Here is a 13,907-nt window from a genome sequence, read left to right on the forward strand (position 1 = left end):
ATTTTTCTAAATTTTTTTTGTTCCTCAAGTGACTCTGCGCAGTCTGTATATTTGAGAGGACTAAGAGATCATTCTCTTAGACGATTGGTTGTGTAATCTTTCAAGATTATTGGATTAAGTCCTTTTTGAAGGCGAAATCACCTTAGCCGGGTGGATTGGAGTAGCTTTGTATTTTAAGCGAACCAGTATAAAATTTTGTGTTCTTATTTTTGAAAAAGCTTTTATTTTCTAAAACAATTCAAACCCCCCTTTCTTGTTTTTCTCAACTTCAGAAGTTGTCGGCTAATCTTCTCAAAGTCTTCTTATCTTTCAAAGATTCCCCTGATGGGTAAATATGACTTTGGAGGATACACTTGATTTCATAATACCACGACTTCTCGTCTTTGATTTCTTCAACAGCAAACACATGAGTTGGCCTATCAAGACGCATTATAGTCAAGTTGGGAACTTCATTCCAATACTTCACCATAATTATTGATGCCAACGTTGCAAGAGCATCTACCACCCGATTTTCATCTCGAGGGATATAATGAAACTCAACCTTTGTAAAGAAAGTTGAAATCTTCCTCGCATAATCCCTATATGGTATCAAACCAGGTTGATTCGTCTCCCATTCACCTTTGATATGATTCACAACCAAAGTTGAATCTCCAAAGACATCTAAATGCTTGATTCTGAGATCAATGGCCTCTTCGAGCCCCATAATGCAAGCTTCATATTCTGCCATATTGTTCGTACATTTGAAAGTCAATCTAGCTGTAAATGGAAAGTTTGTGCCTTGAAGAGTAATAATCACTGCCCTAATGCCATTACCGTACTGATTAACAACTCCATCAAATACCATGCCCCAATGGGGACCAGGTTCTTGCCCTTCTTCAAGCAATGGTTCATCACAATCTTTCATTTTCAAGTACAAGATCTCTTCATCAGGAAAATCATACTGCACTGACTGGTAATCTTCAATTGGATGGTGAGCCAAATGGTCAGCCAAGACATTACCTTTGATTGCTTTCTGAGATCGGTATTCAATATCATACTCTGATAATAACATCTGCCAACGGGCAATCCTCCCAGTTAAAGAAGGCTTCTTAAATATATACTTTATTGGATCCATTTTGGATATCAACCAAGTGGTATGATTCAACATATACTGACGCAGACGCTTAGCAGCCCAAGCCAATACGCAACAAGTCTTCTCAAGCATAGAATACTGAGTCTCACAGTCGGTGAACTTCTTACTGAGGTAGTAAATTGAAAATTCTTTCTTTCCAGTCTCATCTTGCTGACCAAGAACACAACCCATACTATCTTTGAGCACAGTCAAATACTTGATCAACGGTCTTCCTTCAACAGGTGGAGACAAAATCGTAGGTTCAAGCAGATATTCTTTCATACTGTCAAAAGCTTTATGGAAATCTTCGGTACAATCACAAGACTGATCTTTCTGAAGAAGCTTGAATATAGGCGCACATGTGGCAGTCATGTGTGAAATGAATCTTGAGATATAATTCAAGCAGTCGAGAAAACCTCTAACTTGCTTCTCAGTCTTGGGCGCATGCATCTCTTGTATTGCTTTGACCTTGGCAGGATCAACTTCAATACCTTTCTCGTTGACAATAAAGCCCAACAACTTACCAGAACGAACACCAAAAGTACACTTATTGGGATTCAAGCAGAGTTTATACTTCATCAAACGCTGGAATAGCTTCAACAAATGCTTAACATGTTCCTCTTTATCAATTGATTTAGAAATCATGTCATCGACATAAACTTCAATCTCTTTATGCATCATATCATGAAAAAGAGTAGTCATTGCTCTTTGGTAAGTTGCACCAGCATTCTTTAAACCGAAAGGCATCACTCTATAACAGAATGATCCCAAAGGTGTAATGAATGTGGTTTTCTCCATATCTTTGGGTGCCATCTTGATCTGATTATATCCGGAAAATATGTCCATAAATTAAAAGACTTTGAATTTAGCAGTGTTGTCTACCAACATATCAATGTGTGGCAGAGGGAAATCATCTTTCGGACTGGCTTTATTCAAATCTCTATAATCACCACACATGCGGACTTTTCCATCTTTCTTCGACACGGGCACAATATTGGCCATCCACTGCGGATCAGGATGCGATATCAGGATGCGTTCTTCTCATTGCGTAATTTACCCCTTACCCAGACTCTCTGATCTTTTTATTAGTTTTCTATGTGTAAAACTTCTTAGGCTTTTGTTCGCTTTTTAGCCAGTCCTTTGGATAAATAAAAGTGCGGTGGCGACTCGAATTCATTGTATGCTTTGCTTATGGTTTAACCAATAAATCATATAGCGACGAATACACCGCTACAATTACCCGTACTGACTGGCTTTCTTTGATGGTCTAGCTTGAGAGATTTCAGGGTTGCTTATCCCTTTAATTGCTGAAACTTCGGATCTTTATCCGTGTGGTAATTTTTTCCCTTGCTCGCACTTTACCGCTTTCTTAGCTGGAAGACCTCGATAGGAGGCAATGTTTGAGCCCCTTGGTGGCATTTTACTTTGAGATACTTGTTTTGTGTTTTGTATTCATATCCCCACAGGTAGCGCGGTTCCTTCGTCAAGGACTGCCTTTTTGCCCTCGAGCATCCCAAACCCTAAAACCCAAAGCAACGCGTTATCTCCTTCTACTACAGGCGAGTAAGTCTCCAAAGGTCGAGCATCCGGTAGATTGCGTAGTGACGTCGTTCGTCCAAAACCCGCACACATCCCCCCAACCCATAGGTCAGCCGAACTACGGTTTGCTCTGATTCTCATTCCAGATGAGATACATAGGCATAAGACGCGATGTCTTAGCGAGCACACATCCCCCCAACCCATAGGTCAGCCGAGCTACGAAGACTCTGATTCTCATATTCAGATGAGATACGTATGCAGTGGATGCGACATCTGCGCGAGTCATTTTCATTTAACCCTTTTTTTTAGTAAATAACACATTAGATAAACCCACACCCTTTAGACAAGAACTACAAAAGTGGATCCCGTAGAGTACTACGGATGCGTAGGGGTGCTAATACCTTCCCTTCGCATAACCGACTCCCGAACCCAAGATTTGGTTGCAAGACCCCGTCTTGTCCTTTCCTTTTTCAGGTTTACTTCGAGCGTTTCCTTTCCCTCCTTTGGGATGAATAACGCACGGTGGCGACTCTTCTGTCATTTTCTTTCGCCGTTTTTTTTTTTCGCGCACTGTATTTTTCAGGTTGCGACAACTGGCAAGAGGAAAAATAATATTTATAAAATAAATCTTTCGGATTTAAAAGAATAAAATGTAAAATGTTTAATGTCTTTTCATGAAGAGCAATGGGTATGGCATAGATGCTTGGGCCATATTAGAATGAGAAAGCCATCTCAGCTAAATAAACTCGAGTTTGTCAGAGGTCTACCTAAGCTGAAGTTTTCTTCAGATGCTCTATGTGAAGCATGTCAGAAAGGAAAATTTTCAAAATCATCTTTTAAAAAGAAAAATATTGTTTCTACCTCTAAGCCTCTGGAACTTCCTCACATTGATTTATTTCAACATTCAGAATCTGCTGACCCACCTGCTCCAGAGGATGCCTCCACCTCCCAACCCTTAGGCACCTAGGATTTGCTTTCATGTTCTTTCATTTTTTCTTGTTATTCTGATTTGCTTGTTGCTCTGCTCTTAATTGCTTGTTGTTCTCTGCATTCTTGTTTTTATGTGTTTCTGGCATCTGTACCTGCTATATATATATATATATATATATATATATATATATATATATATATATATATATATATATATATATATATATATATATATATCCTTTTGCACTTTCATTTTCACTAAGTCTTTTTGATTCTGACAAAAAGGGGGAGAACTAAAAACAACTCTGATGAAAACATATCTAACTCCTATCAGAACTCTGCAAACATTGTTTGTAATTTTTGACTTAGAAATTTGCAGGAGAGTAGCTAGAAACACCATATCATGGAAGGTCCGGTAAGAACTTCTAAACTCCAAGACTTATCTCAGGGGGAGCTCACTTCCATCTGATCTATTACTCTTATCTAAAGATGGTTCATCTCTAAATTAAAATTGTTTGGTCATCATCAAAAAGGGGAGATTGTGAGAACAAAATTAGTTCTACAATAGAATTCCAGGATTTTGATGATAACCAAGGATGAAACCAAAAATGGCACCCTAATGAAATTTTTCTAAGTATGCAAGACTCTGAACAGAAACGAAGGACTCTGATCATTTTATCAGATACAAACACTGATCAGATACAAAGTGCTATAAGATCAGACGTATCTGAGGAAGAAGTGCGCCCAAGAAGTTCTGAATCTGAGCAAAGCAAGACAATAAAAAGAAACAGAAGCTCTAACTACTACTGGTCTTAGTTCTGATGATCAAAAAGACTAGTACTCTGAGAAGTTCTGATGAACTCAGACATAATCTCCTTCTGACGCATGACTCTGATACAACAAGACTCTGCTGAAGATTCACCAAATCCAGAAAGAGTAACGGAAAGAATCTCTCAATATGGAAAGGAAGTATTTTAAGAAAGAAGTTATTCAGGGAGACAAAATGGTTATGGCAAGAAACATAGAAGTAATGACATTGAATGCTCATCAAAGACCAATATTCTGTCATCACTCCAACGGTCCTTCTCACTACTATATAAAGAACAACCTACCTCATTGAGAGATAACAACAACACACAGAAAAAAGTCATTCATATTCTCTCTCAATTTTTCACGAGCTGCTGCTCATACGTGAAAACTCTTGCTACAATACATTGCTGTAATACTTGCTTATTCTTAGAAGCACTTTTTGTTACAAATACTATTTTTCTAAATTTTTTTGTTCCTCAAGTGACTCTGCGCAGTCTGTATATTTGAGAGGACTAAGAGATCATTCTCTTAGACGATTGGTTGTGTAATCTTTCAAGATTATTGGATTAAGTCCTTTTTGAAGGCGAAATCACCTTAGCCGGGTGGATTGGAGTAGCTTTGTATTTTAAGCGAACCAGTATAAAATTCTGTGTGTTCTTATTTTTGAAAAAGCTTTTATTTTCTAAAACAATTCAAACCCCCCTTTCTTGTTTTTCTCAACTTCAGAAGTTGTCGGCTAATCTTCTCAAAGTCTTCTTATCTTTCAAAGATTCCCCTGATGGGTAAATATGACTTTGGAGGATACACTTGATTTCATAATACCACGACTTCTCGTCTTTGATTTCTTCAACAGCAAACACATGAGTTGGCCTATCAAGACGCATTATAGTCAAGTTGGGAACTTCATTCCAATACTTCACCATAATTATTGATGCCAACGTTGCAAGAGCATCTACCACCCGATTTTCATCTCGAGGGATATAATGAAACTCAACCTTTGTAAAGAAAGTTGAAATCTTCCTCGCATAATCCCTATATGGTATCAAACCAGGTTGATTCGTCTCCCATTCACCTTTGATATGATTCACAACCAAAGTTGAATCTCCAAAGACATCTAAATGCTTGATTCTGAGATCAATGGCCTCTTCGAGCCCCATAATGCAAGCTTCATATTCTGATATATTGTTCGTACATTTGAAAGTCAATCTAGCTGTAAATGGAAAGTTTGTGCCTTGAAGAGTAATAATCACTGCCCTAATGCCATTACCGTACTGATTAACAACTCCATCAAATACCATGCCCCAATGGGGACCAGGTTCTTGCCCTTCTTCAAGCAATGGTTCATCACAATCTTTCATTTTCAAGTACAAGATCTCTTCATCAGGAAAATCATACTGCACTGACTGGTAATCTTCAATTGGATGGTGAGCCAAATGGTCAGCCAAGACATTACCTTTGATTGCTTTCTGAGATCGGTATTCAATATCATACTCTGATAATAACATCTGCCAACGGGCAATCCTCCCAGTTAAAGAAGGCTTCTTAAATATATACTTTATTGGATCCATTTTGGATATCAACCAAGTGGTATGATTCAACATATACTGACGCAGACGCTTAGCAGCCCAAGCCAATACGCAACAAGTCTTCTCAAGCATAGAATACTGAGTCTCACAGTCGGTGAACTTCTTACTGAGGTAGTAAATTGAAAATTCTTTCTTTCCAGTCTCATCTTGCTGACCAAGAACACAACCCATACTATCTTTGAGCACAGTCAAATACTTGATCAACGGTCTTCCTTCAACAGGTGGAGACAAAATCGTAGGTTCAAGCAGATATTCTTTCATACTGTCAAAAGCTTTATGGAAATCTTCGGTACAATCACAAGACTGATCTTTCTGAAGAAGCTTGAATATAGGCGCACATGTGGCAGTCATGTGTGAAATGAATCTTGAGATATAATTCAAGCAGTCGAGAAAACCTCTAACTTGCTTCTCAGTCTTGGGCGCATGCATCTCTTGTATTGCTTTGACCTTGGCAGGATCAACTTCAATACCTTTCTCGTTGACAATAAAGCCCAACAACTTACCAGAACGAACACCAAAAGTACACTTATTGGGATTCAAGCAGAGTTTATACTTCATCAAACGCTGGAATAGCTTCAACAAATGCTTAACATGTTCCTCTTTATCAATTGATTTAGAAATCATGTCATCGACATAAACTTCAATCTCTTTATGCATCATATCATGAAAAAGAGTAGTCATTGCTCTTTGGTAAGTTGCACCAGCATTCTTTAAACCGAAAGGCATCACTCTATAACAGAATGATCCCAAAGGTGTAATGAATGTGGTTTTCTCCATATCTTTGGGTGCCATCTTGATCTGATTATATCCGGAAAATATGTCCATAAATTAAAAGACTTTGAATTTAGCAGTGTTGTCTACCAACATATCAATGTGTGGCAGAGGGAAATCATCTTTCGGACTGGCTTTATTCAAATCTCTATAATCACCACACATGCGGACTTTTCCATCTTTCTTCGACACGGGCACAATATTGGCCATCCACTGCGGATCAGGATGCGATATCAGGATGCGTTCTTCTCATTGCGTAATTTACCCCTTACCCAGACTCTCTGATCTTTTTATTAGTTTTCTATGTGTAAAACTTCTTAGGCTTTTGTTCGCTTTTTAGCCAGTCCTTTGGATAAATAAAAGTGCGGTGGCGACTCGAATTCATTGTATGCTTTGCTTATGGTTTAACCAATAAATCATATAGCGACGAATACACCGCTACAATTACCCGTACTGACTGGCTTTCTTTGATGGTCTAGCTTGAGAGATTTCAGGGTTGCTTATCCCTTTAATTGCTGAAACTTCGGATCTTTATCCGTGTGGTAATTTTTTCCCTTGCTCGCACTTTACCGCTTTCTTAGCTGGAAGACCTCGATAGGAGGCAATGTTTGAGCCCCTTGGTGGCATTTTACTTTGAGATACTTGTTTTGTGTTTTGTATTCATATCCCCACAGGTAGCGCGGTTCCTTCGTCAAGGACTGCCTTTTTGCCCTCGAGCATCCCAAACCCTAAAACCCAAAGCAACGCGTTATCTCCTTCTACTACAGGCGAGTAAGTCTCCAAAGGTCGAGCATCCGGTAGATTGCGTAGTGACGTCGTTCGTCCAAAACCCGCACACATCCCCCCAACCCATAGGTCAGCCGAACTACGGTTTGCTCTGATTCTCATTCCAGATGAGATACATAGGCATAAGACGCGATGTCTTAGCGAGCACACATCCCCCAACCCATAGGTCAGCCGAGCTACGAAGACTCTGATTCTCATATTCAGATGAGATACGTATGCAGTGGATGCGACATCTGCGCGAGTCATTTTCATTTAACCCTTTTTTTTAGTAAATAACACATTAGATAAACCCACACCCTTTAGACAAGAACTACAAAAGTGGATCCCGTAGAGTACTACGGATGCGTAGGGGTGCTAATACCTTCCCTTCGCATAACCGACTCCCGAACCCAAGATTTGGTTGCAAGACCCCGTCTTGTCCTTTCCTTTTTCAGGTTTACTTCGAGCGTTTCCTTTCCCTCCTTTGGGATGAATAACGCACGGTGGCGACTCTTCTGTCATTTTCTTTCGCCGTTTTTTTTTTTCGCGCACTGTATTTTTCAGGTTGCGACAACTGGCAAGAGGAAAAATAATATTTATAAAATAAATCTTTCGGATTTAAAAGAATAAAATGTAAAATGTTTAATGTCTTTTCATGAAGAGCAATGGGTATGGCATAGATGCTTGGGCCATATTAGAATGAGAAAGCCATCTCAGCTAAATAAACTCGAGTTTGTCAGAGGTCTACCTAAGCTGAAGTTTTCTTCAGATGCTCTATGTGAAGCATGTCAGAAAGGAAAATTTTCAAAATCATCTTTTAAAAAGAAAAATATTGTTTCTACCTCTAAGCCTCTGGAACTTCCTCACATTGATTTATTTCAACATTCAGAATCTGCTGACCCACCTGCTCCAGAGGATGCCTCCACCTCCCAACCCTTAGGCACCTAGGATTTGCTTTCATGTTCTTTCATTTTTTCTTGTTATTCTGATTTGCTTGTTGCTCTGCTCTTAATTGCTTGTTGTTCTCTGCATTCTTGTTTTTATGTGTTTCTGGCATCTGTACCTGCTATATATATATATTATATATATATATATATATATATATATATATATATATATATATTATATATATATATATATATATATATATATATATATTGTATATATCCTTTTGCACTTTCATTTTCACTAAGTCTTTTTGATTCTGACAAAAAGGGGGAGAACTAAAAACAACTCTGATGAAAACATATCTAACTCCTATCAGAACTCTGCAAACATTGTTTGTAATTTTTGACTTAGAAATTTGCAGGAGAGTAGCTAGAAACACCATATCATGGAAGGTCCGGTAAGAACTTCTAAACTCCAAGACTTATCTCAGGGGGAGCTCACTTCCATCTGATCTATTACTCTTATCTAAAGATGGTTCATCTCTAAATTAAAATTGTTTGGTCATCATCAAAAAGGGGAGATTGTGAGAACAAAATTAGTTCTACAATAGAATTCCAGGATTTTGATGATAACCAAGGATGAAACCAAAAATGGCACCCTAATGAAATTTTTCTAAGTATGCAAGACTCTGAACAGAAACGAAGGACTCTGATCATTTTATCAGATACAAACACTGATCAGATACAAAGTGCTATAAGATCAGACGTATCTGAGGAAGAAGTGCGCCCAAGAAGTTCTGAATCTGAGCAAAGCAAGACAATAAAAAGAAACAGAAGCTCTAACTACTACTGGTCTTAGTTCTGATGATCAAAAAGACTAGTACTCTGAGAAGTTCTGATGAACTCAGACATAATCTCCTTCTGACGCATGACTCTGATACAACAAGACTCTGCTGAAGATTCACCAAATCCAGAAAGAGTAACGGAAAGAATCTCTCAATATGGAAAGGAAGTATTTTAAGAAAGAAGTTATTCAGGGAGACAAAATGGTTATGGCAAGAAACATAGAAGTAATGACATTGAATGCTCATCAAAGACCAATATTCTGTCATCACTCCAACGGTCCTTCTCACTACTATATAAAGAACAACCTACCTCATTGAGAGATAACAACAACACACAGAAAAAAGTCATTCATATTCTCTCTCAATTTTTCACGAGCTGCTGCTCATACGTGAAAACTCTTGCTACAATACATTGCTGTAATACTTGCTTATTCTTAGAAGCACTTTTTGTTACAAATACTATTTTTCTAAATTTTTTTTGTTCCTCAAGTGACTCTGCGCAGTCTGTATATTTGAGAGGACTAAGAGATCATTCTCTTAGACGATTGGTTGTGTAATCTTTCAAGATTATTGGATTAAGTCCTTTTTGAAGGCGAAATCACCTTAGCCGGGTGGATTGGAGTAGCTTTGTATTTTAAGCGAACCAGTATAAAATTCTGTGTGTTCTTATTTTTGAAAAAGCTTTTATTTTCTAAAACAATTCAAACCCCCCTTTCTTGTTTTTCTCAACTTCAGAAGTTGTCGGCTAATCTTCTCAAAGTCTTCTTATCTTTCAAAGATTCCCCTGATGGGTAAATATGACTTTGGAGGATACACTTGATTTCATAATACCACGACTTCTCGTCTTTGATTTCTTCAACAGCAAACACATGAGTTGGCCTATCAAGACGCATTATAGTCAAGTTGGGAACTTCATTCCAATACTTCACCATAATTATTGATGCCAACGTTGCAAGAGCATCTACCACCCGATTTTCATCTCGAGGGATATAATGAAACTCAACCTTTGTAAAGAAAGTTGAAATCTTCCTCGCATAATCCCTATATGGTATCAAACCAGGTTGATTCGTCTCCCATTCACCTTTGATATGATTCACAACCAAAGTTGAATCTCCAAAGACATCTAAATGCTTGATTCTGAGATCAATGGCCTCTTCGAGCCCCATAATGCAAGCTTCATATTCTGATATATTGTTCGTACATTTGAAAGTCAATCTAGCTGTAAATGGAAAGTTTGTGCCTTGAAGAGTAATAATCACTGCCCTAATGCCATTACCGTACTGATTAACAACTCCATCAAATACCATGCCCCAATGGGGACCAGGTTCTTGCCCTTCTTCAAGCAATGGTTCATCACAATCTTTCATTTTCAAGTACAAGATCTCTTCATCAGGAAAATCATACTGCACTGACTGGTAATCTTCAATTGGATGGTGAGCCAAATGGTCAGCCAAGACATTACCTTTGATTGCTTTCTGAGATCGGTATTCAATATCATACTCTGATAATAACATCTGCCAACGGGCAATCCTCCCAGTTAAAGAAGGCTTCTTAAATATATACTTTATTGGATCCATTTTGGATATCAACCAAGTGGTATGATTCAACATATACTGACGCAGACGCTTAGCAGCCCAAGCCAATACGCAACAAGTCTTCTCAAGCATAGAATACTGAGTCTCACAGTCGGTGAACTTCTTACTGAGGTAGTAAATTGAAAATTCTTTCTTTCCAGTCTCATCTTGCTGACCAAGAACACAACCCATACTATCTTTGAGCACAGTCAAATACTTGATCAACGGTCTTCCTTCAACAGGTGGAGACAAAATCGTAGGTTCAAGCAGATATTCTTTCATACTGTCAAAAGCTTTATGGAAATCTTCGGTACAATCACAAGACTGATCTTTCTGAAGAAGCTTGAATATAGGCGCACATGTGGCAGTCATGTGTGAAATGAATCTTGAGATATAATTCAAGCAGTCGAGAAAACCTCTAACTTGCTTCTCAGTCTTGGGCGCATGCATCTCTTGTATTGCTTTGACCTTGGCAGGATCAACTTCAATACCTTTCTCGTTGACAATAAAGCCCAACAACTTACCAGAACGAACACCAAAAGTACACTTATTGGGATTCAAGCAGAGTTTATACTTCATCAAACGCTGGAATAGCTTCAACAAATGCTTAACATGTTCCTCTTTATCAATTGATTTAGAAATCATGTCATCGACATAAACTTCAATCTCTTTATGCATCATATCATGAAAAAGAGTAGTCATTGCTCTTTGGTAAGTTGCACCAGCATTCTTTAAACCGAAAGGCATCACTCTATAACAGAATGATCCCAAAGGTGTAATGAATGTGGTTTTCTCCATATCTTTGGGTGCCATCTTGATCTGATTATATCCGGAAAATATGTCCATAAATTAAAAGACTTTGAATTTAGCAGTGTTGTCTACCAACATATAAATGTGTGGCAGAGGGAAATCATCTTTCGGACTGGCTTTATTCAAATCTCTATAATCACCACACATGCGGACTTTTCCATCTTTCTTCGACACGGGCACAATATTGGCCATCCACTGCGGATCAGGATGCGATATCAGGATGCGTTCTTCTCATTGCGTAATTTACCCCTTACCCAGACTCTCTGATCTTTTTATTAGTTTTCTATGTGTAAAACTTCTTAGGCTTTTGTTCGCTTTTTAGCCAGTCCTTTGGATAAATAAAAGTGCGGTGGCGACTCGAATTCATTGTATGCTTTGCTTATGGTTTAACCAATAAATCATATAGCGACGAATACACCGCTACAATTACCCGTACTGACTGGCTTTCTTTGATGGTCTAGCTTGAGAGATTTCAGGGTTGCTTATCCCTTTAATTGCTGAAACTTCGGATCTTTATCCGTGTGGTAATTTTTTCCCTTGCTCGCACTTTACCGCTTTCTTAGCTGGAAGACCTCGATAGGAGGCAATGTTTGAGCCCCTTGGTGGCATTTTACTTTGAGATACTTGTTTTGTGTTTTGTATTCATATCCCCACAGGTAGCGCGGTTCCTTCGTCAAGGACTGCCTTTTTGCCCTCGAGCATCCCAAACCCTAAAACCCAAAGCAACGCGTTATCTCCTTCTACTACAGGCGAGTAAGTCTCCAAAGGTCGAGCATCCGGTAGATTGCGTAGTGACGTCGTTCGTCCAAAACCCGCACACATCCCCCCAACCCATAGGTCAGCCGAACTACGGTTTGCTCTGATTCTCATTCCAGATGAGATACATAGGCATAAGACGCGATGTCTTAGCGAGCACACATCCCCCCAACCCATAGGTCAGCCGAGCTACGAAGACTCTGATTCTCATATTCAGATGAGATACGTATGCAGTGGATGCGACATCTGCGCGAGTCATTTTCATTTAACCCTTTTTTTTTAGTAAATAACACATTAGATAAACCCACACCCTTTAGACAAGAACTACAAAAGTGGATCCCGTAGAGTACTACGGATGCGTAGGGGTGCTAATACCTTCCCTTCGCATAACCGACTCCCGAACCCAAGATTTGGTTGCAAGACCCCGTCTTGTCCTTTCCTTTTTCATGTTTACTTCGAGCGTTTCCTTTCCCTCCTTTGGGATGAATAACGCACGGTGGCGACTCTTCTGTCATTTTCTTTCGCCGTTTTTTTTTTTCGCGCACTGTATTTTTCAGGTTGCGACAACTGGCAAGAGGAAAAATAATATTTATAAAATAAATCTTTCGGATTTAAAAGAATAAAATGTAAAATGTTTAATGTCTTTTCATGAAGAGCAATGGGTATGGCATAGATGCTTGGGCCATATTAGAATGAGAAAGCCATCTCAGCTAAATAAACTCGAGTTTGTCAGAGGTCTACCTAAGCTGAAGTTTTCTTCAGATGCTCTATGTGAAGCATGTCAGAAAGGAAAATTTTCAAAATCATCTTTTAAAAGAAAAATATTGTTTCTACCTCTAAGCCTCTGGAACTTCCTCACATTGATTTATTTCAACATTCAGAATCTGCTGACCCACCTGCTCCAGAGGATGCCTCCACCTCCCAACCCTTAGGCACCTAGGATTTGCTTTCATGTTCTTTCATTTTTTCTTGTTATTCTGATTTGCTTGTTGCTCTGCTCTTAATTGCTTGTTGTTCTCTGCATTCTTGTTTTTATGTGTTTCTGGCATCTGTACCTGCTATATATATATATATATATATATATATATATATATATATATATATCCTTTTGCACTTTCATTTTCACTAAGTCTGTTTGATTCTGACAAAAAGGGGGAGAACTAAAAACAACTCTGATGAAAACATATCTAACTCCTATCAGAACTCTGCAAACATTGTTTGTAATTTTTGACTTAGAAATTTGCAGGAGAGTAGCTAGAAACACCATATCATGGAAGGTCCGGTAAGAACTTCTAAACTCCAAGACTTATCTCAGGGGGAGCTCACTTCCATCTGATCTATTATTCTTATCTAAAGATGGTTCATCTCTAAATTAAAATTGTTTGGTCATCATCAAAAAGGGGAGATTGTGAGAACAAAATTAGTTCTACAATAGAATTCCAGGATTTTGATGATAACCAAGGATGAAACCAAAAATGGCACCCTAATGAAATTTTTCTAAGTATGCAAGACTCTGAACAGAA

The sequence above is a fragment of the Lathyrus oleraceus genome, chromosome 3 (assembly GCF_024323335.1).
Source record: "Lathyrus oleraceus cultivar Zhongwan6 chromosome 3, CAAS_Psat_ZW6_1.0, whole genome shotgun sequence".
Lineage (NCBI taxonomy): Eukaryota > Viridiplantae > Streptophyta > Magnoliopsida > Fabales > Fabaceae > Lathyrus > Lathyrus oleraceus.